At 37.7% G+C, this 26,767-nt stretch overlaps 2 pseudogenes; both read left to right on the top strand.

The window, feature by feature from the left end:
• Positions 1-2,633: 2,633 nt before the first annotated feature.
• On the top strand, positions 2,634-3,537 carry LOC115857089 (monocarboxylate transporter 10 pseudogene; annotated as a pseudogene).
• Positions 3,538-25,759: 22,222 nt separating this feature from the next.
• Positions 25,760-26,499, top strand: LOC115857327 (oxidoreductase HTATIP2 pseudogene; annotated as a pseudogene).
• The last annotated feature ends 268 nt before the right edge of the window (positions 26,500-26,767 follow it).

Genomic DNA, 26,767 nt, shown 5'->3' with positions numbered 1-26,767 from the left:
TTTTCTTTACTCTTCATTCCCATTATCTTCTCTGCCTATGCTGTCTATTTTCAAGCCATCTCAAACCTTTTCTGCTCCAAGATACTTCTCTTGGTTCTCTCAACCAAAGGGAACTTTCCTCTTTTAATCATCATGATACTGCATCAACTTAGCACATTCTACTTTGAATTATAGCTGTTTCATGCTTGTCATAGCCTCATTGCTAATCTGTAGGCTACCTGAGGCCTCTTTGGGTTTATCTGAGCAGCATATGTCTATTGAACCACACATTCAAAAAGTATTTGTTGAACTGATTTGAATTGTATGAATTCTAAATCAGATAATTTAAAACAATAATTACATGTCTTAAAAAAGAGATCCCACTTTCACTATGGGGTAGTGAAAAAGACATACTTTGGAGTCAGGCACATAAGATTGAAATTTTGGCTCTATAACTAAGCACCTGTGTGACAAAAGACCAATTATTAAATTTCTCAAGCTTCAGTTTCCTAATGTGTAAAATGTAAGTGGTAATACCTGCTTTTCAGGGCTCTTACCCCTGTTAGGTGCTAGTATGAGATAGTATGTGTCAATCACCTGTCATTTGGCGTACAAAGTTCAAAAATTAGAACTATTATATACACCAATGTAAATGAAATCCAAAATAGGTATAAGTCCAGTTCAGCTATTCTCTGTATGATTTAGAAAAGTGGAAATACTGAAAGTAAAGTCAGTTATTTGATCCTTCAGCATGCATTACAGTATTTTTGTTTGAAAGCTATACAGTGATAAATATGGCATTAAACACATTAAAATCAATACAAAGGGGAACTAGTTCATTAACTATTAGGTTAAAACAGTTAATGAACTAGTTCCCCTTTGTATTGACTTTAATGTGCTTAATGCCTTGAAATACAGGCATTTGTATTGTTCTTTAAGGCAAATGCATAGTCATTAAAGCAATACATCTACCTTTATTTTGTATGCCAAAGAGGATTAATGAAAGCCATAAAGCTGAAGAGAAACAAAAATTCTGCAAAACAAAAAGTACTGCTAGGATTATTTTTTCTTTACTCAGTTATTTCTACGCTTTTGGAAGAGAAACACATTTGAATGTTACATTAGCTTCAGAGAGGAAAACGGCTGTTATACAGAGAGAAAGTCAAGGGAAGTAGCCTAACAATTTTGGAGGAGAGTTAAAATTTTAAATCATTCCCGGTACTCACGATTGATTCTGCTGTTCTCCGAAGGATCCACATGGGGTGATTCGGTTAGGCAGCTGAAGATGAGTGGAGGCTACTTCTGTGAGCTCAAAAAATATTTTATTTGATTTTATTTTTTTAGTAATCTATTTCCTAGAGCCCCAAAATTTATCTGGCTGGTAGTAGGGACTTCAATTTTTTTTTTTTGGCCACACTACGTGGCATGCAGGATCCTAGTTCCCCGACCAGGGAGTGAAACTGCACTCCCTGCAGTGAAGCGTGGAGTCTTAACTACTGGACCACCAGGGAAGTCCCTTATCTTATACTCCTTTTTTTTTTTTTTTTTTTTTAGGAACTTAAGAAATATTTGTTGTGTGGATGAAAAATGTTGCCTACTGTAACTGCAAACAAACGATGCTGTGGCCATCCAGCCATCAGCCACTACCAGGCCCTGATGGTGAGCCCGGAATGAGCTCAGGATGGAGACAAAAGGGCTGCCATCCAACAAGCCCTCAGCCACTGCAGCCACCCCCAACAGTGCGCCCTGAGGGGTCTCAGGATGGAGAAGAACTACATCCTGGCCTTAGATAGCCAAGGTGTGCATCAAAGGAATGATTTCAGTGAGCCCAGACTCTTGCATCTTCCTATACTTAGAAAAGCAAGAGCTAACTTAAAAAACTTGAGACACCTGGTGTTCTTTTATTAACAGTAATCTTTTATGTTCTGATTACCTGGCATTTGTTGCAAAACTCCTGTATAACCTGGCTCCTCTCTTACCTTTATGGAGCTGTCCCTCAGAGCTTTATGGGAGGCTGTCTTCTGGGCTTAAGACCTCAGAAAATTCGCCAAATAAAACATAATGCTCAACTTTCAAGTTGTACATTTTTTTTTCATTCAACAGTTGAATGGCTTGAACAAATATTTGAAATATAAACAATACTCATAAAACTAAAAGTTACTTTGATTAAAATAACAGGTAGCTATATATATTTAGTCTAGGTATTTTGCAAGGTATTAATAAAAATAAAAAAACAGGGGCTTCCCTGGTGGCGCAGTGGTTGAGAGTCCGCCTGCCGATGCAGGGGACGCGGGTTTGTGCCCCGGTCCGGGAAGATCCCACATGCCGCGGAGCGGCTGGGCCCGTGAGCCATGGCCGCTGAGCCTGCGCGTCCGGAGCCTGTGCTCCGAAACGGGAGAGGCCACAACAGTGAGAGGCCCGCGTACCGCAAGATAAATAAATAAACAAACAAACAAACAAAGAGTTGGTTTGGGGCTATGGACTGGGCGGCCTGAGTCCTAGCAGAGGGGGTGCCTCCTGCCCACAGGGAGCTCCCCCGCCCTCATGACGGCCTCTCTAGCTCAGCGGCCCAACACGGAAGCTCCTCCCTGAGCGCGCCAGGACCTCGGCCCCGCCCACTCCCCTGGTGCCGGCGCAAGGAGGCCACGTCGGCCATGGTGCCCTCCCAGGAGGGGCCCGCCACCGCGCGGGGGACAAGCGAGGCGCAGCCTGCAGGGCCCCCGCGCCCACGGAGGTGGCCCCGCTGCCCGGCCCTGGACCCTCGGAGGGCCCCGAGGCGCCGGCGGCCGAGAACATGGAGGTAGAGCTGGCGGGCTGCTGGGCGCCCAGTTCCCTGAGCCTCATGAGGCCCCTGAGGGTGGCTCGGCGTCCAGAACGCCTGCGGGGTGCTCTTCACGTCCATGCTGAAGACCTTCGGGTCCAAGGAGTATGACAAGATGGTTCTCAAGACAGCGTGGGTAAGTTCTCTCTCCATGGGCATGATGCCCTTGTGCTGCCCATTAGCGTCTTCACGGACATGTTTGGTTGTCAGAAAACAGCCATGGTGGGTGCTGTTGGATTCGTGCCCCGTTCTTTTGTAAACTCCACGGAGCCTCTGTACCTTACCTAGAGAATCATGTTTGCCTGTGGCAGCTCCTTTGCCTGCCAGCCTTCATGGGTCATTTGGAGACACCATTTCAAGAAGCGCCTTGAACTGGTGAATGGCATTGTCACCGCTGGTAACAGTATCTTTACAATTTTGCTGCCTTTCCTTCTAAGGATTCTGACTGATAGCAGGGGCCTCTTTTACACACTAAAGGGTCCTCTGTATCTTCATGTTTGTTCTCTTTCTGGCTGGTAAAATCTACCCGTTGCCTCCCATGCCAAAGATAAAGATGGTGGGACCAAAGGAGGCAACAGATACTCCCTCTTTTCCAGGAGAAAGTTCAGTCCTCCCCCAATGTTTTTCAGTTTTGCCATCTTCAGTGTGACAGCCTATGCGGTGTGGACAGTTGGAATACCACTTTCACTTTTTGGATTCTTTGTGCGTTAGGTTCACTTGAGCCTGCTGTTCTCTGATGGGGTCACCTCAGGGGTGGAGTGCTACTTATTATCAGCCACTCTGGGCCAAGATTTGCCTTGTAAGTTTCCCCTCTGTTCCCTCAGAACTAGAACAGAGGCAGTGTTGGACCATTGCCCCCACTCTAGCATACTGCACAGCCACAGACAGGACTCTGGAGGAAATGGGCTAATGTGAATGAGAGGACATCACATAACCTTTTTTCCAGCTTCTACATCTCCTCCTTTGGTCTCTAGTACATTGTGAATATGAGAAAATTGAATTGCTTTTCACAACCTGTGACAAGTAGAACATATACATAGTTTTTTCTGTTTGTTTATTTTGGCTGTGCCAGGTCTTAGTTGCAGCACACGGGATCTTCGTTGGGAGATGTTTAGTTGCAGCATGTGGACTCTTAGTTGTGGTAGGTGAGCTTCTTAGTTGCAGCATGCATGTTGGATCTAGTTCCCTGACCAGGGATCGAACTCAGGCCCCCTGCATTGAGAGCCTGGAGTCTTACGCACTGAACCACCAGGGAAGTCCCCAGAACATATACATAGTTTTATGTTCAATTTTGTTTCCTACAATAAACATTAAGCATAGCAGAAGAAAACATGACAAATGTATAAATTTATAGCAAGAGTTATCTTGTATTTGATTAACAACATAAGTACTATTATAGGAAAAAGGAAAAAAGCAAATTGTTTGAATTTTAGAGTTACATATAAACTCTCTGAGGTCTCTGATGGATCATTAGTGTCCTGAAAAAACCATAAAGAGTTAGTGTATTGGAAATCTGTTCCTTCTCTCTTGTTTTTTTTTCCCTTTCCAGCTATATCTGTAATGTTTTTCTTTCTTACATTTTTTTAAATTGGAGTATAGTTGATTTACAATATTGTATTAGTTTCAGGTGTACAACATAGTGATTCAATATTTTTATAAATTATATTCCATTTAAAGTTATCGTAGAATATTGGCTGTATTCCCTGTGCTATGCAGTTTATCATTGTCACCTATTTATTTAATACATAACAGTTTGTGCCTCTTGATGTCCTTCCCCCTGTCTTTCCCCTCTCCCTCCTCTCTCCCCACTGGTGACCACTGGTTAGTTCTCTATATCTTTCTCTCTTGTTAATGTGTAAATTTCACCAGTTTCTTTTTTTTGTTCTATTTTGTTTTTAAAAGTCTCAGTTTTTGTTTGTTAAAATATAATATACTTTTGAATGATCTCAAAATTCAACTGTAGGGGGACATGCAAGATGGCGGAGGGGTAAGATGTGGAGATCACCTTCCTCCCCACAAATACATCAAAAAGCCATCTACATGTGGAACAACTCCTACAGAACACCTACTGAACACTAACATAAGACCTCAGACCTCCCAAAAGGCAAGAAAATCCCCACGTACCTGGGTAGGGAAAAGAAAAAAGGAAAAACACAGCCAAAAGAATAGGGATGGGACCTGCACCTCTGGGAGAGAGCTGTGAAGGAGGAAAAGTTTCCACACACTTGGAAGCCCCTTCACTGGTGGAGACAGAGGGTGGGAGGGGGGAAGCTTTGGAGCTACAGAGGAGAGCGCAGCCACAGAGGTGCGGAGGGCAAAGCGGAGAGATTCCCGCAAGGAGGATCGGTGCCGACCAGCACTCACCAGCCCGAGAGGCTTGTCTGCTCACCCGCCGGGGCGGGCGGGGCTGGGAGCTGAGGCTCGGGCTTCGGTCGGAGCGCAGGGAGAGGAGTGGAGTTGGCGGCGTGAACACAGCCTGAAGAGGGCTAGTGCTCCGCGGCTAGCCGGGAGGGAGTCTGGGAAAAGGTCTGGAACTGCCGAAGAGGCAAGAGACTTTTTCTTGCCTTTTGTTTCCTGGTGTGCGAAAACAGAGGATTAAGAGCGCTGCTTAAAGGAGCTCCAGAGACCGGCACTAGCCGCGGCTATCAGCGCGGACCCCAGAGACGGGCATGAGACGCTAAGGCTGCTGCTGCCGCCACCAAGAAGCCTGTGTGTGAGCACAGGTCACTCTCCACACCTCCCTTCCGGGAGCCTGTGTAGCCGACCACTGCCAGGGTCCTGTGATCCAGGGACAACTCCCCTGGGAGTGCACACGGCGCACCTCAGGCTGGTGCAGCCTCACGCTGGCCTCTGCCGTCTCAGAGGCTTGCGCCACATTCCTTACCCCTCCCTCCCCCCGGCCTCGGTGAGCCAGAGCCACCAAATCAGCTGCTCCTTTAACCCCGTCCTGTCTGAGCAAAGAACAGATGCCCTCAGGTGACCTACACGCAGAGGCAGGTCCATATACAAAGCTGAGCCCCGGGAGCTGTGCAAACAAAGAAGAGAAAGGGAAATCTCTCCCAGCAGCGGATTAAATCTCCACAATCAACTTGATGTACCCTGCATCCGTGGAATACCTCAATAGACAATAGACAATGAATCATGCCAAAATTGAGGTGGTGGACTTTAGGAGCAACTATAGACTTGGGGTTTGCTTTCTGCACCTAATTTGTTCCTGGCTTTATGTTTATCTTAGTTTAGCATTTAGAGCTTATTATCATTGGTAGATTTGTTTACTGATTTGGTTGCTCTCTTCCTTTTATGTATATATATATACATACATATATACACATATGTATGTATGTATATATATTTTTCTTTTCATTTTTCTCTTTGTGTGAGTGTGTATGTGTATGCCTCTTTGTGTGATTTTGTGTATAGGTCGGCTTTTACCATTTGTCTGAGAGTACTGTCTGTCCGGTTTTTCTTTGTTTTTTTTTTAGTATAGTTTTTAAAGCTTCTTATCATTAGTGGATTTGTTTATTGGTTTGGTTGCTCTCTTCTTTTTTCTATTACTTTTTAATGTTTTTGATTTTAATAACTGTATTTTATTTATTCTTTCATTTTTTTTTTCTCTCCCTTTTCTTCTGAGCTGTGTGGCTGACAGGTTCTTGTTGCTCCAGCCAGGGTCAGGCCTGAGCCTCTGAGGTGGGAGACCCGACTTTAGGACATTGGTCCACTGGAAATCTCTCAGCCGCTCGTAATATCAATTGGCGAGAGCTCTCCTAGAGCTCTCCATCTCAACATAAGACCCAGCTCCACTGAACAACCAACAAGCTACAGTGCTGGACACCCCATGCCAAATGACTAGCAAACACAAACAAAACCCCACCCATTAGCAGAGAGGCTGTCAAAAATCATAATAGGTTCACAGACACCCCAAATCACACCACCGGACATGGTCCTGCCCACCAGAAAGACAAGATCCAGCCACATCCACCAGAACACAGGCACAAGTGCCCTCCACCAGGAAGCCTACACAACCCACTGAAACAAACTTACCCACTGGAAGCAGACACCAAAAACAATGGGAACTATGAACCTACAGCTTGCGAAAAGGAAACCCCAAACACAGTAAGTTAAGCAAAATGAGAAGACAGAGAAACACACAGCGCATGATGGAACAAGGTAAAAACCCACCAGATCTAACAAATGAAGAGGAAATAGGCAGTCTACCTGAACAAGAATTCAGAGCAATGATAGTACAGATATCCAAAATCTTGGAAATGGAATGAAGAAAATACAAGACAGGTTTACCAAGGATCTGGAAGAACTAAAGAGCAAACAAACAATGATGAACAACACAATAAATGAAATTAAAAATTCTCTAGAAGGAATCAATAGCAGAATAACTGAGGCAGAACGGTTAAGTGACCTGGAAGATAAAATAGTGAGAATAACTACCATAGAGCAGAATAAAGAAAAAAGAAGGAAAAGGATTGAGGACAGTCTCAGAGACCACTGGGACAACATTAAACGTTCTAATCACATTGGTCGGAGAAGAAGAAGAGAAAAAGAAAGGGACTGAGAAAATATTTGAAGAGATTATAGTTGAAAATTTCCCTAATATGGGAAAGGAAATGGTCAATCAAACCCAGGAAGTGCAGACAGTCCCATACAGGAAAAATCCAAAGATAAACACACCAAGACACATATTAATCAAACTATCAAAAATTAAATACAAAGAAAAATATTAAAAGCAGCCAAGGAAAAGCAACAAATAGCATGCAAGGGAATACCCATTAGGTTAACAGCTGATCTCTCAGCAGAAACTCTGGAAGACAGAAGGGAGTAGCAGGATATATTTAAAGTGATGAAAGGGAAAAACTTACAACCAAGATTACTCTACCCAGTAAGGATCTCATTCAGATTTGACAGAGAAATTAAAATCTTTACCGATAAGGAAAAGCTAAGAGAATTCAGCACCACCAAAACAGCTTTACAACAAATGCTAAAGAAACTTCTCTAGGCAGGGAACACAAGAGAAGCAAAAGACCTACAATAACAAACCCAAAACAATTAAGAAAATAGTAATAGGAGCATACATATCGATAACTACCTTAAAAGTAAATGGATTAAATGCTCCAACCAAAAAACATGGACTGGTTGAATGGGTACAAAAACAAGACCAGTATATATGCTGTCTACAAGAGACCCACTTCAGACCTAGGGACACATACAGACTGAAAGTGAGGGGATGGAAAAAGATATTCCATGCAAATGGAAATCAAAAGAAAGCTGGAGTAGCAATTCTCATATCAGACAAAATAGACTTTAAAATAAAGACTATTACAAGAGACAAAAAAGGACACTACATAATGATCCAGGGATCAATGCAAGAAGAAGGTATAAAAATTGTAAATATTTATGCACCCAACATAGGAGCACCTCAATACATAAGGCAAATGCTAACTGCAATAAAAGGGGAAATTGACAGTAACACAATCATAGTAGGGGACTTTAAACCCCACTATCACCAACGGACAGATCATCCAAAGTGAAAATAAATAAGGAAACACAAGCTTTAAATGATACTTTAAACAGAATGGACTTAATTGATATTTATAGGACATTCCATCCAAAAACAACAGAATACACTTTCTTCTCAAGCGCTCATGGAACATTCTCCAGGATAGATCATATCTTGGGTCACAAATCAAGCCTTGGTAAATTTAAGAAAATTGAAATCATATCAAGTATCTTTTCCGATCACAACACTATGAGACTAGATATCAGTTACAGGAAAAAATCTGTAAAAAATACAAACACATGGAGGCCAAACAATACACTACTGAATAACCAAAGGATCACTGAAGAAATCAAAGAGGAAATCAAAAAATACCTAGAAACAAATGACAATGAAAACACGACGACCCAAAAGCTATGGCATGCAGCAAAAGCAGTTCTAAGAGGGAAGCTTATAGCAATTCAATCCTACCTCAAGAAGCGAGAAACATCTCAAATAAACAGCTTAACCTTACACCTGAAGCAATTAGAGAAAGAAAAACAAATAACCCCAAAGTTAGCAGAAGGAAAGAAATCATAAAGATCAGATCATAAATAAAGGGAAAATAAATGAAGGAAACAGTAGCAAAGATCAGTAAAACTAACAGCTGGTTCTTTGAGAAGATAAACAAAATTAATAAACCATTAGCCAGACTCATCAAGAAAAAAAAGGGAGAAGACTGAAATCAATAGAATTAGAAATGAAAAAGAAGTAACAACTGATACTGCATAAATACAAAAGATCTTGAGAGATTACTGCAAGCAATTATATGCCAATAAAATGGACAACCTGGAAGAAATGGAGAAATTCTTAGAAAAGCACAACCTTCTGAGACTGAAGCAGGAAGAAATAGAAAATATGAACAGACCAATCACAAGCACTGAAATTGAAACTGTGATTAGAGACCTTCCAACAAACAAAAGTCCAGGACCAGATGGCTTCTCAGGCGAATTCTATCAAACATTTAGAGAAGAGCTAACACCTATCCTTCTCAAACTCTTCCAAAATATAGCAGAGGGAGGAACATGCCCAAACTCATTCTGCGAGGCCACCATCACCCTGATACCAAAACCAGACAAAGATGTCACTAAAAAAGAAAACTCCAGGCCAAAATTACTGGTGAACATAGATACAACGATCTTGAACAAAATACTAGCAATTAGAATCCAACAGCACATTAAAGGGATCATACACCATGATCAAGTGGGGTTTATCCAAAGAATGCAAGGATTCGTCAATATATGCAGATCAATCAATGTGATACACCATATTAACAAACTGAAGGATAAAAACCATATTATCATCTCAATAGATGCAGAGAAAGCATTTGACAAAATTCAACACCCATTTATGATAAAACCCCCTAGAAAGTAGGCATAGAGGTAACCTACCTCAACATAATAAAAGCCATATATGACAAACCCACAGCCAGCATCGTTGTCAATGGTGAAAAACTGAAACCATTTTTACTAAGATCATGAACAAGACAAGGTGGTCCACTCTCACCACTATTATTCAACATAGGTTTGGAAGTTTTAGCCACAGCAATCAGAGAAGGAAAAGAAATAAAAGGAATCCAAACTGGAGAAGATGAATTAAACTTAAACTGTTTGCAGATGGCATGATCCTATACATAGAAAATCCTAAAGATGCTACCAGAAAACTACTAGAGCTAATCAATGAATTTGATAAACTAGCAGGATATAAAATTAATGCACAGAAATCTCTTGCATTCTTATACACAAATGATGAAAAATCTGAAAGAGATATTAAGGAAACACTCCCATTTACCATTGCAACAAAAAGAATAAAATACTTAGGAATAAACCTACCTAAGGAGACAAAAGACCTGTATGCAGAAAACTATAAAACATTGAGGAAAGAAATTTAAGATGATACCAGCAGGTGGAGAGACATACCATGTTCTTGGATTGGAAGAATCAACATTGTGAAAATGACTCTACTACCCAAAGCCATCTACAGATTCATGCAATCCCTATCAAACTACCACTGGTATTTTTCACAGAACTAGAACAAAAAATTTCACAATTTGTATGGAAACACAAAAGACCCTGAATAGCCAAAGCAATCTTGAGAACGAAAAACAGAGCTGGAGGAATCAGGCTCCCTGACTACAGTTATCAGGACAGTATGGTACTAGCACAAATAGAGAAATATAGATGAATGGAGCAGGATAGAAAGCCCAGAAATAAATCCACACACATATGGTCATCTCATCTTTGGTAAAGGAGGCAAGAATATACAGTGGAGAAAAGACAGCCTCTTCAATAAGTGGTGCTGGGAAAACTGGACAGCTACATGTAAAAGGATGAAATTTGAACACTCCCTAACACCATACCCAAAAATAAAGTCAAAATGGATTAAAGACCTAAATGTAAGGCCAGACACTATAGAAGTCTAGAAGATAACATAGCAGAACACTCTATGACATAAATCACAGCAAGATCCTTTCTTAATCACCTCCTAGAGAAATGGATATATATATATACACACATATACATACGTATAAATATATATATATATATATATACACACACACACAGTGGAATATTACTCAGCCATAAAAAGAAACAAAATTGAGTTTTTTGTAGTGATGTGGATGGACCTAGAGACTGTTATAGGAGTGAAGTAAGCTAGAAAGAGAAAAACAAATACTGTATGCTAACACGTATATATGGAATCTAAAAAAAGAAAAAAAAGTGGTCAGAAGAACCTAGGGTCAAGACAGGAATAAAGATGCAGACCTACCAGAGAATGGACTTGAGGATATAGGGCTGGGGAAGGGTAAGCTGGGACAAAGTGAGAGAGTGTCATGGACATATATACACTACCAAACTTAAAATAGATAGCTAGTGGGAAGCAGCCGCATAGCACAGGGAGATCACCTTGGTGCTTTGTGTACATCTAGAGGGGTGGGATAGGGAAGGTGGGAGGGAGAAGCAAGAGGGAGGGGATATGGGGATATATGTACACATATAGCTGATTCACTTTGTTATACAGCAGAAACTAACACACCATTGTAAAGGAATTATACTCCAATAAAGATGTTAAAAATAAAAAATTCAACTGTAATATGGATATTTGCTTATTCCTCAAATCTTTGGATTAATATCAAATTAAAGTTTGTACAAGTTTGAGGAGCCTAAGTTTAGCTTATAAGGGTCTTATGATTTTTATATCAAGTAAATTGTTATGATAGGGGGGAAAAACAAAATAAATATTAAACTGCTTATAGATGATACAATTAATTAAAACATCTATTTCTGTTTTGGGCTGTGCAGCTATTTTTGTTTGTTTTCAATTTGTTTGTATTGATAAGGACTGACTCATTGAAAGTAGCTATTAATTATACAGCAGACCACTCCTATGAAACTTAGACTATCCTGCACCATAGTTTGGTTCAGAGCTGTGTGTGACCTGATTTTAATCTGTATTATCATTTGTGAGTGACCATGGTAACAATTGTATTATGTACTTATACAACTGTCTTATTTCTCAGTGTCTCCATATTTAGTCTTCAACAGTTTATGCTCAAATACTTAAAAATTTTTTCCTTCCTCAAGGAATTAACAAAACAAAACAATTTTCTGAGATGGCCTTTAGGATTTGAAAAACATTCTTGTTGCTTTTGTTTTTCAGGATGGGTTTTTCTGTCAGCACAAATAATCACCAGTTTTTTTTTAAATGTTATAATTTAATAATTTGTCTAGAGTTATTTAGCAGTGAACAGCTACAATCTATTGCTGCTGATAGGTTCTAGATTTTTCATCTTTGGTCCTCTTCTCTTTGATATTCACTGAGAATTGTGGGGTTATTTGATATCAGTTAAAAGTTGTACAAATAAAATATTAATAGACTATATATATGTGTGTATATGTATATGCTGAAAAACATGGCAGCCACTTTAAATTGGCTTGGGTTATTATGTGAGTCATATTAGACTAGTCCACAGTTTGGATAGAAATACTTAAATTATAATAGCATTCTTTCTTAAACTAGGTATACTTCCCAAGGTAACCTATAATAGTAAAATCTCTGTAAGGTGCCTGATATGCAAATTTCCAAATGATAAAAGGTGGCTTTATTCAAAGGGGATTGCTGATAGTTAATTCTGCAGTTGTCCCTTTCTTTGATTTGTACCTCATTATTCATGTAAATTACTATCTTCTTAATTTGCTCTTTATTCTCATCTACATTTAAATTGGGCACAGGAGAAATTAGGACAGCAACATCTGGCTTTAAGGAAATAGAAATAGTTATATAACTAAATGTCATCATCAATCAGACTGCATTTTGTTCTATTACACGTACTATTTGAAACAGTCACACCAGATATACCAAACAGAAGGAACAGCACCAAAGAACAAATTAGTCCACTCTACAAAGAATTAGAAACATAAATCCAACAGTCCTATCATATTCACTTCAGTTATATTCTGGCTGACTGAGAATTTAGAATACAAATTTATAATTGTATGAAACATCTCAAATATTTTTTCCTTTTCCTTTTATGAAATATAGAAATAATGCAGATACATGACAAAAACATGGCTCAAATGATAAGAAACTCTCAAAATGAAAATCTCTTCCTCTATCCTAAGAGGATAGTCGTTCTTCCTAGAAAATAACACTGTCAATTTCCAGTGTTTTTTTTTTTTTTTGCAGTACGCGGGCCTCTCACTGCTGCGGCCCCTCCCGCCGCGGAGCACAGGCTCCGGACGTGCAGGCCCAGCGGCTGTGGCTCACTGGCCCAGCCGCTCCGCGGCACGCGGGATCCTCCCGGACCGGGACACAAACCCGCGTCCCCTGCATCGTCAGGCGGACTCCCAACCACTGCTTCACCAGGGAAGCCCCTCCAGTTTTTTTTTAAGTTACTTTTAAAAAAATTGAAGTGTAACATATTAGTTTTGGGTGAACAACATAGTGATTCAATTTTTTTTGGATTGATTCAATATTTTTATAGATTATACTCCATTTAAAGTTATTTTAAAATAATGGCTATCTCTGTGCTGTACAATATATCTTTAGAGCTTATTTATTTTTACATAATAGCTTGTACCTCTTAATCCCCTATCCTTATCTTACCCCTTCCCCCTCCCTCTCCCCACTGGTAACCATTAGTTTTCTTTTTTCTATATTTGTGAGTCTGTGTCTATTTTGTTATATTTATTCATTTGTTTTATTTTTCAGATTCTGTATAAAAGTTATAACATACAGTATTTGTCTTGCACTGTATGACTTATTTCACTAAGTATAATACTTTCTAGGTCCATCCATGTTGTTGCAAATATCAGAATTTCATTCTTTTTTATGGCTGAGTAAAATTCAATTATATATATTGTATATTATATAGATAACTTCAATTATATATATATATAATTGTATATATATAACCCCACTTCTTCTTTATCCAATCATCTGTTGATAGACACTTAGGTTGCTTCCATATCTTGGCTGTTGTGAATAATGGTGCTATGAACATTGGGGTGCATGTATCTTTTTAAGTTAGTGTTTTCGCTTTCTTCAGATACATACCTAAGAGTGGAATTGCTAAATCATATGGTAGTTCTATTTTTGGTATTTTGAGGAACCTCCATAGCGTTTTTCATAGTGGCTGCACCAATTTACATTCCCACCAACAGTATACTAGGGTTCCCTTTTCTCCACCTTGCCAATATTTATTTGTAGACTTTTTGAGGATAACCATTCCAACAGGTGTAAAGTGATATCTCATTGTGGTTTTGATTTGCATTTCTCTGATGGTTAGAGATAGTATCTTTTCATATGCCTGTTGGATATCTGTATATCTTCACTGGAAAAATTTCTTTGGTCTTCTGCCCATTTTGTAATCTGGGTGTTTGTTTTTTTGATATTGAATTGTATGAGCTGTTTATGTATTTTAGATATTAACCCCTTATTAGTCATATCCTTAGTTGTTATTTAAGCGATTTTCTCTTGTTTTTTTGATTGAAACAAGTTCTCTGTCTTCTCATTTTGCTTAACTTTCTCTGTCTCTATGAATTTAGTTGAAACAGTTACCTATCCCAGTCTTGAATGGGTGTCCTTGTGTGGGTGTGTCTCTATACAGTCTGTGTATGCCCAGTGACTTTGGTGGGAGACCTGGATCTGAGATGAGCATGAGTCATGGCTTTCCCCAGGGTGTGCTGGCAGCTATCACATTGGTAGGAGTTAGGGCTGGAGATGAAGGGGCTGGAGCCAGAGCTAGGTATGAGCCAGGGCTTCTCCTCTGCTCAGTGGCCAACACCACCCTACTGGGGACAGAAGTTGCTGGGGCAGAAGCCCTGAGGTTCAGGTCTGAGCTGGCCCCGTTCCCTCTGAGTATTTGCTTTCGGCACCTTCACCCCATAGGGGAGCAGTGCTGGTGTAAGAGAGTCTGGAGTGGGCACTTGGCATGGGTCAGGGCACAGGCTGTGGCAGTCCCTTACTCTTGTGTGGAGCTGCCTTGCTGACCATGTGGGACAAAGCAGGTGCTCAGCTCGGGTGGGGCTCCACACTGTCTTGGTTGCAGAAAATCTGCCAGTGTCACTTGCAGTTTTAATCTGCTTCTTCTGCCATGTTTCAGGAGTAAGCAGTGTGTGTACACTTTTCATGAGTGGAGCCTAGGTTTCTCACAGCTCTCCTGTCAGTCCCACTGGTTTTCAAGCCAGCTAAGGGGACTCATCTTCCTGGTTTCAGATGCCAGGCCTGGGGCACCCAATATGTGGCTCAAGCCACTCACTACTCAGGGAATATCTCCACCTGTGTAATCTCCCTCTTTGTCTCCTGCCAGGGACACAGATCCAGACCTGGTTGCTTCACTTCCCTTCTTACCCAATTCTGTGTAGATCTTTCTTACAGCCTTGGTTGTACAAGTGTTTTTCTGCCAGTCTCCAGTTAGTTTTCAGTGAGATCTTGAAGTTACTTTTAAAATTGATGTGGTATACATATCTTATAATTACCGAAGTATCAATTTTTGATACACCTATTTTTTTCTCCACTGTAAAGGATTTCATTCTTACTACCTCTACATCCCTGGTTTACTCCTAAAGAATTTCACCCTTTCTTTGCTTGTAATATTTCTTTTCAAGGTGTGCTTGGAAAGCTCAACTCTATTATTTGCCTCTTTAATGCAATCTAGAAGCTAAGTTTGTAAAATTTTTCACCAACGTCTACTGGAAGTACACTTGATAGAATACTAAAGTCATAAACATATGTCACATATGAACTGGCTTCTTCATTTACATATTTTTTCCACTAGAGGGTATAGAATTTGTAAAACAAAATAAAACAAAAACTGGGCAACCTAGGGGATTACACAGATATCAGTTTCTTCATGCTGTAAAATGGCGATTATAGACGAAGTGATTGCTAAAATAATTTTCATATTCAATGAGTGAAAATAAGTCCATATGATAGATCTTGGTTTTCTAGCACTATTTCTAGGAATACATACCCTAACCAGATGATTCTCTAAGTCTGATTGAATTGAAATATATATTTCTTCAATAAAATTAGATAATTCTAGTAATTACAGATCAATGCCACATTATCCAAACAACTTATTTTTTTCTGTTTTCTTTGCTTATGAAATTAACTTCTGTTCACAATTTAGCTTCCCACAAAGGATTTTCCACAATAAATTGATGCACACTCACATCTGGCAGATACTATTTTTTCCATACATAAAAACATAGTCAACAAATAATTTTTTAGGATCTACGTTATCCAGGCACTATACTAGGTGATGGAGGTGCAAAAAATATAATACAAACATAAATATTGAATAAAGTAAAATACAAAAAAATATAAATACAAAACTAATTTATGCCAAGGAATTGTAATACAACATAGCAAAATACAATTATTGAAATATCCACAGAGTTATCTGGGAATGAAGAAAGTGGATCTTGATTCAGACAATGGGAACAGAGTGAGAAAGACACATAAAAGGAAATAATACTTTGCATGGGCTTAATTATACGCTATTCAGTGTCATTGGAATGTAAGACTTGGTTTGGGGGATTAACATTGAGGCTAAAAGCAGGAGTTAGAATTTTAGTGCTTACCAAAGAAATATAAACTAGGCATAAATGACCTTATTACAACTTCTAATTTATAAGAAATTTGGCAGGCTATATTGAGTTGTCAAAAGAAACATAAAGGGCTTCCCTGGTGGCTCAGTGGTTGAGAGTCCGCCTGCCAATGCAAGGGACAGTGGTTCGTGCCCCGGTCCAGGAAGATCCCGCATGCCGCGGAGCGGCTGGGCCCATGAGCCATGGCTGCTGAGCCTGCGCATCCGGAGCCTGCGCATCCAGAGCCTGCGCGTCCAGAGCCTGTGCTCCGCAACGGGAGAGGCCGCAACAGTGAGAGGCCCGTGTACAGCAAAAAAAGAGAGACATAAAATATTGCTTTTTAAATAAAAATTTATGGTATTTCATAATGCATGTTTGCTATAATTAAAAATAATAATAATAAGGAGATGTCTTGACATTTATAAAACACACTGTTGGATAACTTAATAAACCTCCCAGAGAGTATATTATTTCTATCAAGGATGAAGTAACTAGTATAGGACTAGATTCCCCGTGATAACCAACTATAAATCTGGACAAAATATACTAAGTAATTATTTTCATACATTAAACATTAGATAGTGAAGGACTATGATTCGAAGTATAAGGGAAATAAGAAATTTGGTTCATGTTTATCCTGACTTTCAACCAACACTGTCTGGACTGTGGCACAGTGAAAGGAAGACTAAATCATAGCAGTCTCACTGAGTTGAGAAAACTGAGTTCAAGGCTCCTGGGGTAACAGAAATTTGCATGGTAGAAAAATAGGGACCTATACAGAAAAAGAAAGTCCTAATAGTCTTTCCTTGAATTATTGGCAAATACTAAGCTGCAGGTGCTGTGGAAAAGAGTCCATAAAGTTAGGGAAAGAATGGTTATCAGGAGCTGTGAGCTGGGGAATAAAAACTATATATATATATATATATATATATATATATATATATATTTATATATTTATATGTATATTTATATATATTTATATATTAATATATACTGTATGTATTATGAACAGGCACAACTGAAAAATGTTCATATTCCAAAAAGCAAGAATGAAGAGTCCTCACTGAAAAGCTGGACATTGAATAGAATTCAGAAGTTGTGACATTGGAATAGAACTACTCTAACTCTTGAATAAAGGCTCCTTTATTTTTACCCTAATTACACTTAAAAGCAACCATTGAATGGATCAAGCTAATGTGCAAATAAACTAATTGACTGCCATGAAAAACCTCAAAACTCTCAAAAGGGAGAAAAAAAATTATACATATACTAACATAGCACTCATCATGTCCAAAATCCAATAAAATACTACTAGATATGTGAAGTAGTAGAAAAATGTGTCCCATAATAAGAAAAGTAAGTCCATTAAAATAGACACAGAACTGTCAGAGGTAATGGAATTAGCAGGCAATAATTTTAAAAGATCTATTCAAATTTGTTCAACTATTTAAGAAAAAAACATAAAGATAATGAAAGAACAACTGCAAAATCTCCTTAGAGGAATAAACACTGTAAAAATAAATCAAATGCGCATTTTAAACAGCAAAATTAGATACCCAAAGTGAAATTTTCAAAGATGGGCTCATAAGCAAAAGAATCTAATAAATAAAATATTTGAACATGAATAAGGGGAAAAACTGAATGCTTCAAACTGCTTCAAACTGAAATACAAAGTTAAAAAAAAGGAAGAGAACAGTTTCAGGGCACTCTGGGAAAACATCAAGTAGTCTCATATGCATGTAATTGACATACAGTAAGAAGAGAGAAAATTTCAAGCAAAAAGTAATGGCCAGATATTTCAAATTTTAATATAAATATAAATCAACAGTTTTAAGAAGCTCTATCAACATTAAGCAAAATATACATAACAAGATGAACATTAAGGTACATTATTAAAAAAATTGCCCAAACCAGTAATAAAGAGGAAAACTTTAAAAGAACTAAGGGGAAAAAAAGACATATTACATTTAGAGGCACAACATAAAGGATATGTTTTTAATAAAAAGTTTATATTTAAAAATCTTTAACCTATAATTACATATCCAGCAAAACATATGCTAGGAAAATGCAGAGGAAATAAAGACATTTCTAACCAAAGAAAAGCTATGAGAATTTTGTGCCAGCAAAACCTGCACTGTGTCCAGTATTTATGATGATATTTACAAGAGACAAACTGATTGTAAAGACACATATGGACTCAAAGGAGAATGAAAAATGGTATACCAAACAAACACAAATCATGAAAAATGGAGAGGCTGTATTAATAAAATTAATTCTAGAACAAGAAAGATTACCAGAAGTAAAACAGACATTTCACACTGATAAAAGTTCAATTAATCATGAAGGGATAACAATTCCAAAAATACGTGTATATAGCTTCAAATATTGTCAAAATATGAGGACTGAAGTGATAAAGAAGCAAACTGAGATTATAGTTGGAAATGTCCACATCCCCCCTCAGTCATTTATGGAGTAAGTATATAGCAAATCAGTAAGGGTGTAAAAGACTTGAGAAACACTATTAACCAAGTAGAATTAACTGACATTTATAGAAAGTTACATCCAATCACACAATAGACTACATTTTTTTTCAACTACACATAGATGGCTGACTAGAATAGGCCATGTGCCAGACCATAAAATAATTCTCAATAAATATACAAGTTTTAAGAATGCGTTTTCAAAACAGTGGTATTATATTGGAAATTAGTAACCAAAAATCTATAAAACCGTCAACTATTTGGAAATTAAGCAGCATAATTTTAAATAATCTATCAATTAAGGAAGAAATCGTATAAGGGAAATTAGAAAATATTTTAAAATAAATGATAATAACATATCAAAATGTGTGAGATGTAGCTAAATTAGGGCTTAGAAGCTAACATAAATGCTTATAGAAAAGAAGAAAAGTTTAAATCTGGTGACGTAAATGTCTACCCTGAGAAGCTAGAAAAAGAACAGCAAATTAAATTCAAAGTAAGCAAAGAAAAGAAGTGGTAAACAGAATTAAGTCAATTAAACAGCAAATGGAGAAAACAGAAATAATTAACAAAAACAAAACTTGATTCTTTAAAAAAATTAATAAGATTGGTGAATCACTAACTAGACTAATCCAGAAAAATATGGAAGACACAAGTGAATAATTTAGGAATTAAATTTAAAAATCACTATAGATTCTTCAGAAGGATAATAAAAGAATATTATGATAAAATTATTAATTCACCTAGAAGATTTGGACAAATTCTTTGAAAAGAAATTACTAAAATTTTCATAGGTTAAATTTAAAAAATAATAATCTTATATATTAAAGTAATTGCATTTTAATTACAAGCTTTCCAACTAACAAAACTCCAGGCCAAAAGGCTTATCAAAATACTATGCCAAAAAATTACAAGAAAAAAAATTTTACAAAAGCTCTTTGATAAAGGAGCAATAAACACTTCTCATCTTACTTTATATGGCCAGTAATTCCAAAGACATTACCAAAAAAAGAAAAAAAATACACACTAATATCATTCACTGATATTGGCCTGGGGTTAGCAAACATTTTCTTTAAAAGCTCAGGGAGTAAATGTTTTATACTTTGAGGGTCATATTATTTCTGTTGAAACAGCTGAACTCTCCCATGGTAGTGTAAAAAGTCATAGAGTATATGTAAATGAATTGACATGGCTAAGTTCCAATAATATTTTATTTATCAGACTAACCTCTGATTTAGGTGCTATAAGCTATAAGTCCTAAACAAATATTAGCAAAACTCAGAGCCACACTTTTTAAATTCAAAATCAAATAATATAATTCATCATATTCACTAAAGGAGAAACAAAAACATTCTATCAATAAATTTATAACATGTCAGAGAAATCTAACACATTCATAATAAAAATGACCAGCATTCTAGCAACAGAATAAAAGAAATTCTCAGTTTGATAAAGTGCATCTACAAAAAACAAAACAAAATAAAACTATAGCTAGCATCACAATATATGTTAAAGAACTGAAAACTTTCCCTTTAAGATTGCAAAAAAGACATATATGTCTGTTTATCATTTCCATTCAAACTGGAGGTCCTATCCAGTATAATACGTCAAGAGAAAGAAAAAAAAAAGTAATACCAATTCAATAGGAAGAAACAGTTACCTATATTCACAGAGGACATAATCTTGTATGTAGAACATCCTAAGGAACAAAAAAGAAAACAATGCAACAAGAAAAAAAACCTACCAGTGCTAGTAAAAGAATTTAGCAAAGTGATAGAATAGTGGGTTAATTTTTGTGTGTGTGTGTGTGTGTGTGAGACTGAATTGGAATTGCAGTTGCAATATCAGGCACAGCATTATTTTTTTAATAGGATATAGTTACATATAAATTTAATAATGTTTAGGAATTATACAAAGAAAAATACAAATTATAAATTAATAGCAAAGAGGTACCTGGAAAATGCCCATACATTTGCCACCTAAGCATCCTATTTGCACATAACCAATAGAACAAAAGAAAAATTTGAAAGTAAAAAAAAGTTCTGAATGATATTAAAGATACATTATATTATAAATTGTAGCATGTAGCTAAACAAAACCACATTCAGGGAAACCTAAAGAAACTTAAACAAACAGGGATTTATACCCAGTAATAGAATGGAGCACTCAGTATTGTTTTGCTGCCAATTCATCCAGTTGATCTATAGATTTGATGCAATACTAATAAATATTTCAGCATGTTGTTTGTAGAAATTGTCCAACTAATTACAAAATGTATGTAAGAACCTCAAAGTACTTAGAATAGACAAAAGTTGAAAAAGAAAAACAATGCTGGAGGAGATATATTATCTGAAATAAAAATTTGCACACATCTACATTTACCAAGCTAGTTAGTATGGTATTAACATAAAGATAGACAACTAGATTAGTGGAACAGAATGGAGTCCAGAAGTTGGTTCACATTTACATGGTCAATTTGTTTTAAAACTTGGCACCAGAATGACTCAATAAAGACATTAAAGTCTTTTCAAAATATATGATGCTGGAACAGTTTGTTCTCTTGTTCTACAAGAAAGCAAGAAAATATCTTCTTAGCCTTAGGTAGGCAATTTCTTTTTTTTTTTTTTTCATAGAGGATTGAAGAAACAAACTACAGACTGGGAGAAAATATCTACAGTTCATTTGACAAGGAATCTGTATCCAGAATATATAACTGCTACAATTCAATAATAAAAACACAACCAAATTAAAAATTAGTCAAAAGATACAAAAAATTTCACAAAATAAGATAAATGCCCAATAAGCATATGAACAAGTGACCATTATTAGTCATCAGAGAAATGCAAAATAAGACCTCAGTGAGATATTACTACATATTTACTAGATTTCAAAAAGGCCATCAACCTTCAATGTTGGCATAGATGTAGACATTAGTGATGGGAGAATAAAATGATTAAAGTCATCTTGGAAATTAGCTTCTCAGTTTCTCTTAAAGTTAAACATAAAGTTTTTTTTTTTTAACATGACCTAGCTATTCTATACTTAGTTATTTAAACAAGAGAATTGAAAACATATGTACACAAAAAGGTACACAAGGATGTCCATAACATAACAGGGATATTCATAGTTGCTCAAAACAGGAAACATCCAAATGTCCATCAACTGGAGAATGGCTAGGAAAAATGTTGTATATCCAGGTAGTGGAATAACTCTCAGCAAATTAAGACAACAAAGGAATAACCTACTAATATGTACAAAAATTGATAAACGTAAGAAACATTTTTCTATTTAGCTGATCAAAAGAAGCCCCACACTCTGTAGTTAGATTTGAAATTCTGTTATAGTCAAAGAAACTTCTGAAGAAACACAACAATGGTTGCTTCTTGACAGGTAGAGTGGGGAGAGGTGTGGAGTTTGGGAAGAAGCAGAAGGGCTTTTTCTCAAATGATGAAAATATTCTGTATTTTGATAGGAGTCTGAGTTATCATGTGAAAGAATTTTTTAAAATGTGTTGAATTATACACTTAAATTTTGTTCACTTTACTGAATATAAAATATACCTCAGTAAAAAGATCCCCACACCCTGATATATATGTTCAATGTCCAATACAATTTAGAACATATCAGTGAAACATGTTGAAAAGCACTGACCAGATAATGAGTCTTTGAAGCATTTTAAGCATGGAATTTATATGCTCACACTTTTCAATGATATGTTTGTATTTTTGATAGATCAATAAGGAGACTGTGTAGAGAATGAAATAGAAATGAGCAATACTTGAGATAGAAAGTACACCTAAAATTAAGAAAATTACCTTTCATTTTACCATGCCTTTCATTTTAAAAAATAAACAAAATGGGTGATTTCTCTGGTAAGAATTACAAACCTACAAATAATAGCTAGACAGATGTCTAATTGAGTCAACCTCAGAGAAGTATACAATGAAAATTTAATAACTCAGTAGTCAGTATATTCTTGTGAAAAGTCAAATATCAATGATCTAAAAGAATATGTAGTTATCCATTTTATACATATGAGTGTATATATGGCAATTCCAATCTCCCAATTCATCACACCACTAATAAGAATCTGATATATAAAAAAATAAATAAAATGAAATTCAAAAATTCAAAAATAAAAAAACTAAAAATTAAAAAAATAAAAGAATATTTAGCATTTTTATGAAATAAAAAGATTCATATTTCTACATATTCCATCCCTCATCCTAAAGTCATATTTTGCAAACATTTTGGATACATCAACCGTCTTTAACACGTAAGCTTACAGTTTTCCTTGAGCCTTTGTCATTTTATAATTTTGACATCATGTGTGATAAGTAAATCAAAGAAAAAGGAAAACACATCATCTTTTATATCATTATACTGTTAAATTATAATAGTTATCCACTTAATATATTTAATGATGTTGATACTACTCTGCATACATAAAGATGAATTTAAAGGTTTTCTCTTTTTTGATACTTGCTTTTTTTTTTTTTTTTTTTTGCTGTACGTGGGCCTCTCACTGTTGTGGCCTCTCCCGTTGCGGAGCACAGGCTCCGGACGCGCAGGCTCAGCGGCCATGGCTCATGGGCCCAGCCGCTCCGCGGCATGTGGGATCTTCCCGGACCGGGGCCGAACTCGTGTCCCCTGCATCGGCAGGCGGACTCTCAACCACTGCGCCACCACGGAAGCCCGATACTTGCTTTTTAATGTACTTCGTAAAATCATTGAAACATTTGACTTGATTTTAAATAAAATTTTTCAGTGACATATTATTATAGTATTGATTTTGTGATTGGTTCTATATTAATTAAAATACCATAACCTCAGCTTGGCTTTTGCTGACAATTCTAATTAAAGATGTTCTTCACGCCCCCCTCACACCTCATCACACAACATGCATTTTCATGAATTACTTTGTTTCATTTTGTCCATGTTAATTAGCCTTATCTGAAATATTTTTTGCTTACAAGTTATTTTCTATCTCCACTCACTATTATATACATTTTACAATGGCAGAGATTTTTCTTGTATATGTAACATCCCCAGTGCCTACGATATTGCCAGTTCATATTAAGCACTCTATAAATATTTGAATGAGTGATGAAACAATGAATGAATAAACTTTCTAAAGGTATCTAAGATAGTAGGCATGTATTGCATTTGTTCGATTACATTTCTTTTTTACTTTCATTTGTTAAACAGAAAAGAGAAAAAATTATGTTGTCAGTTCTTTTTTTCTCGTTTTCCTGACTAATGTTGAGAAGTCTAGGGTGGAAAGGAATCAGAATTGTGGGATTGTAAAAATAATTGTTCAACTTGGTATTTTAAATGATCATAACTACACTCTGATTCGTGTCACAGTGGGAGTAATTCTAGTTTTAAGACATGGATTGGAAAAATGTCAAGCTTCATTTCTTGCAATTTTGCATGTAAGTAGATAAGGAGGTTTAAGAAAAGGTCATTGAGGGCTTCGCTGGTGGTGCAGTGGTTGAGAGTCCGCCTGCCGATGCAGGGGACACGGGTTCGTGCCCCGGTCCGGGAGGATCCCACATGCAGCGGAGCGGCTGGGCCTGTGAGCCATGGCCGCTGAGCATGCGCATCCGGAGCCTGTGCTCTGCAATGGGAGAGGCCACAACAGTGAGAGGCCCGCGTACCGCAAAAGTCATTGAAATTACAACCATTTATTAAAGAAGTGATCTGTAGCCAAAGCCCCAAAGCTTTATATCTTGACGAGCAGAGTAAGAACAGCTAAATCTGGTTCAAGTCAGCTTTAGGTAAAAGATTATTAGATTCCATCAGCCAGTGATTCTGCCTTCTCTCATCGTGTGCAAGAAAAAACAAAACAACTAAACATCCCAGTGCCACACTCTACTTCTCTCATTATGGAATTAATTTTTGTACAAAAATCATATTAATCCAAAGTATTATAGAAAGACTCCAGATGAGCTTATTTACTCAAGAACCAGTTTGAATATGTTCCATCAAATAGTCTGAACAATCGTAGTTCAACCAAACAGCAAAAAAAATTTCCAAAACCATAGGTAGGTACTGGATACTGCTTTAATTTCTGTTAATTAAAAATGCTTGATCTACTATGGCAGATCCTGGTGTAAGATCCTTAAAAGAAAATAATTAATCCATGCAAGTTTGAGATAACACCTAATCTGTAGAGCTTGTGACCTGATTTAATCAAGCTCTGGACATTATTGTTGACCTATCCAAAAAACGTTTTTTTTTTTTTTAATTGAAATATAGTGGGTGTACAATCTTATGTTAGTTTCAGGTATACTGCATAGTGGTTGTACATTTACATAGATTACAAAATGATCACCATGATAAATCTGGTGACCATCGGTCCCCTCACAAGGAACATGGTTAATATTATTATTATTAACCATATTCCTTGCTTTATATTACATCCCCATGGTTTATTTATTTTATGCCTGGAAGTCTGTACCTCTTAATCTCCGCTACCTATTTTGCACAACTCCTCTACCCTCCTCCAATCTGGCAAACACCTGTTTTTAGCTTTCACCTGTAAGTGAGGTCGTGTGATATTTGTGTTCGTCTCTCTGATTTATTTCACTTAGCATGATAGCCTCTAGATCCATCTGTGTTGTCAAAAAATGCCAAGATTGACACAGTCAGGTAGGTGCGGGCAGGGGAGGGGCCTCACAGAGGCCGGCGAGGGGAGGAAAGCCCTGGGCTGGAGGGATGGCCAAATGTCCCGGCCCGCAGCCCTGAGCGCGGGCGGTGGCGGTGGCGGCGGCGGCGCCGGTGTCGAGATGGTGGCCGTGGCGCGCTGCTTCTGCTGCATCCTGAGGACCCGGGGCCGGGGGCCGGCTCTAGCATGGCCGAGACAGAAGCGCTGCCGAGGCTTCGGAAGACTTCAGGATGCAGAATAAATCCGTCTTTATTTTGGGTGCCAGCGGGGAAACCGACAGAGTACTCTTGAAAGAAACCCTGGAGCAGAGCCTGTTTTCCAAAGTCACGCTGACTGGCCGGAGGAAGCTCACCTTTGACGAGGAAGTTTCTAAAAATGTGAATCAAGAAGTGGTGGACTTTGAGAAATTGGATGACTACGCTTCTGCCTTTCAAGGTCATGATGTTGCATTCTGTTGCCTGGGTACCACCAGACAAAAAGCTGGGGCAGAGGCATTTGTTCGTGTTGATCGAGATTATGTCCTGAAGGCTGCAGAGCTGGCAAAAGCTGGAGGGTGCAAACATTTCAACTTGCTCTCCTCTAAGGGAGCTGACAAGTCAAGCAATTTTTTATATCTGCAAGTCAAGGGAGAAATGGAAGCTAGGGTTGAAGAGTTAAAATTTGATCGTTACTCCATATTTTGGCCCGGAGTTCTATTATGTGATAGGCAAGAATCTTGCCCAGGTGAATGGTTCGTTAGGAAGTTCTATGGCTCCTTACCAGAATCTTGATCCAGCGACCATTCTGTGCCAGTGATGACTGTGGTTAGAGCAATGCTGAACAACGCAGTGAGACCAAGTGACAAGAAGGAACTGCTGGATAACAAGGCCATCCACGAACTGGGGAAAGCTGATGGCTCTCTCAAGCCATGACCACAATGGAGAAATGCTTTCCAGTGTCAGACTCAACACCTATCACCTAACGGTAATTTCAGGATCTTAAAAAAACATGTGCTTTAACTGTGGTTTCACTATTCTCAGTCGCCCAGATCCAATCAAAAAATGATCGTGCTCTGCATCAGCATTTTAGAGCCTGATTCTACATATGTAGAATCACCCTGGGGGCCTTTCAAAAATAGAGATCCAGCAGCTCCTTAGTGGTCTGGTGTCTCATGTTCGGCACAGAAATGAGAGATTCATA

Source organism: Globicephala melas, chromosome 5 (assembly GCF_963455315.2).
Source record: "Globicephala melas chromosome 5, mGloMel1.2, whole genome shotgun sequence".
NCBI classification, from domain to species: Eukaryota; Metazoa; Chordata; class Mammalia; order Artiodactyla; family Delphinidae; genus Globicephala; species Globicephala melas.
The sequence above is the reverse complement of the archived record's forward strand: the minus strand, read 5'-3'. Positions and strand labels throughout refer to the sequence as shown.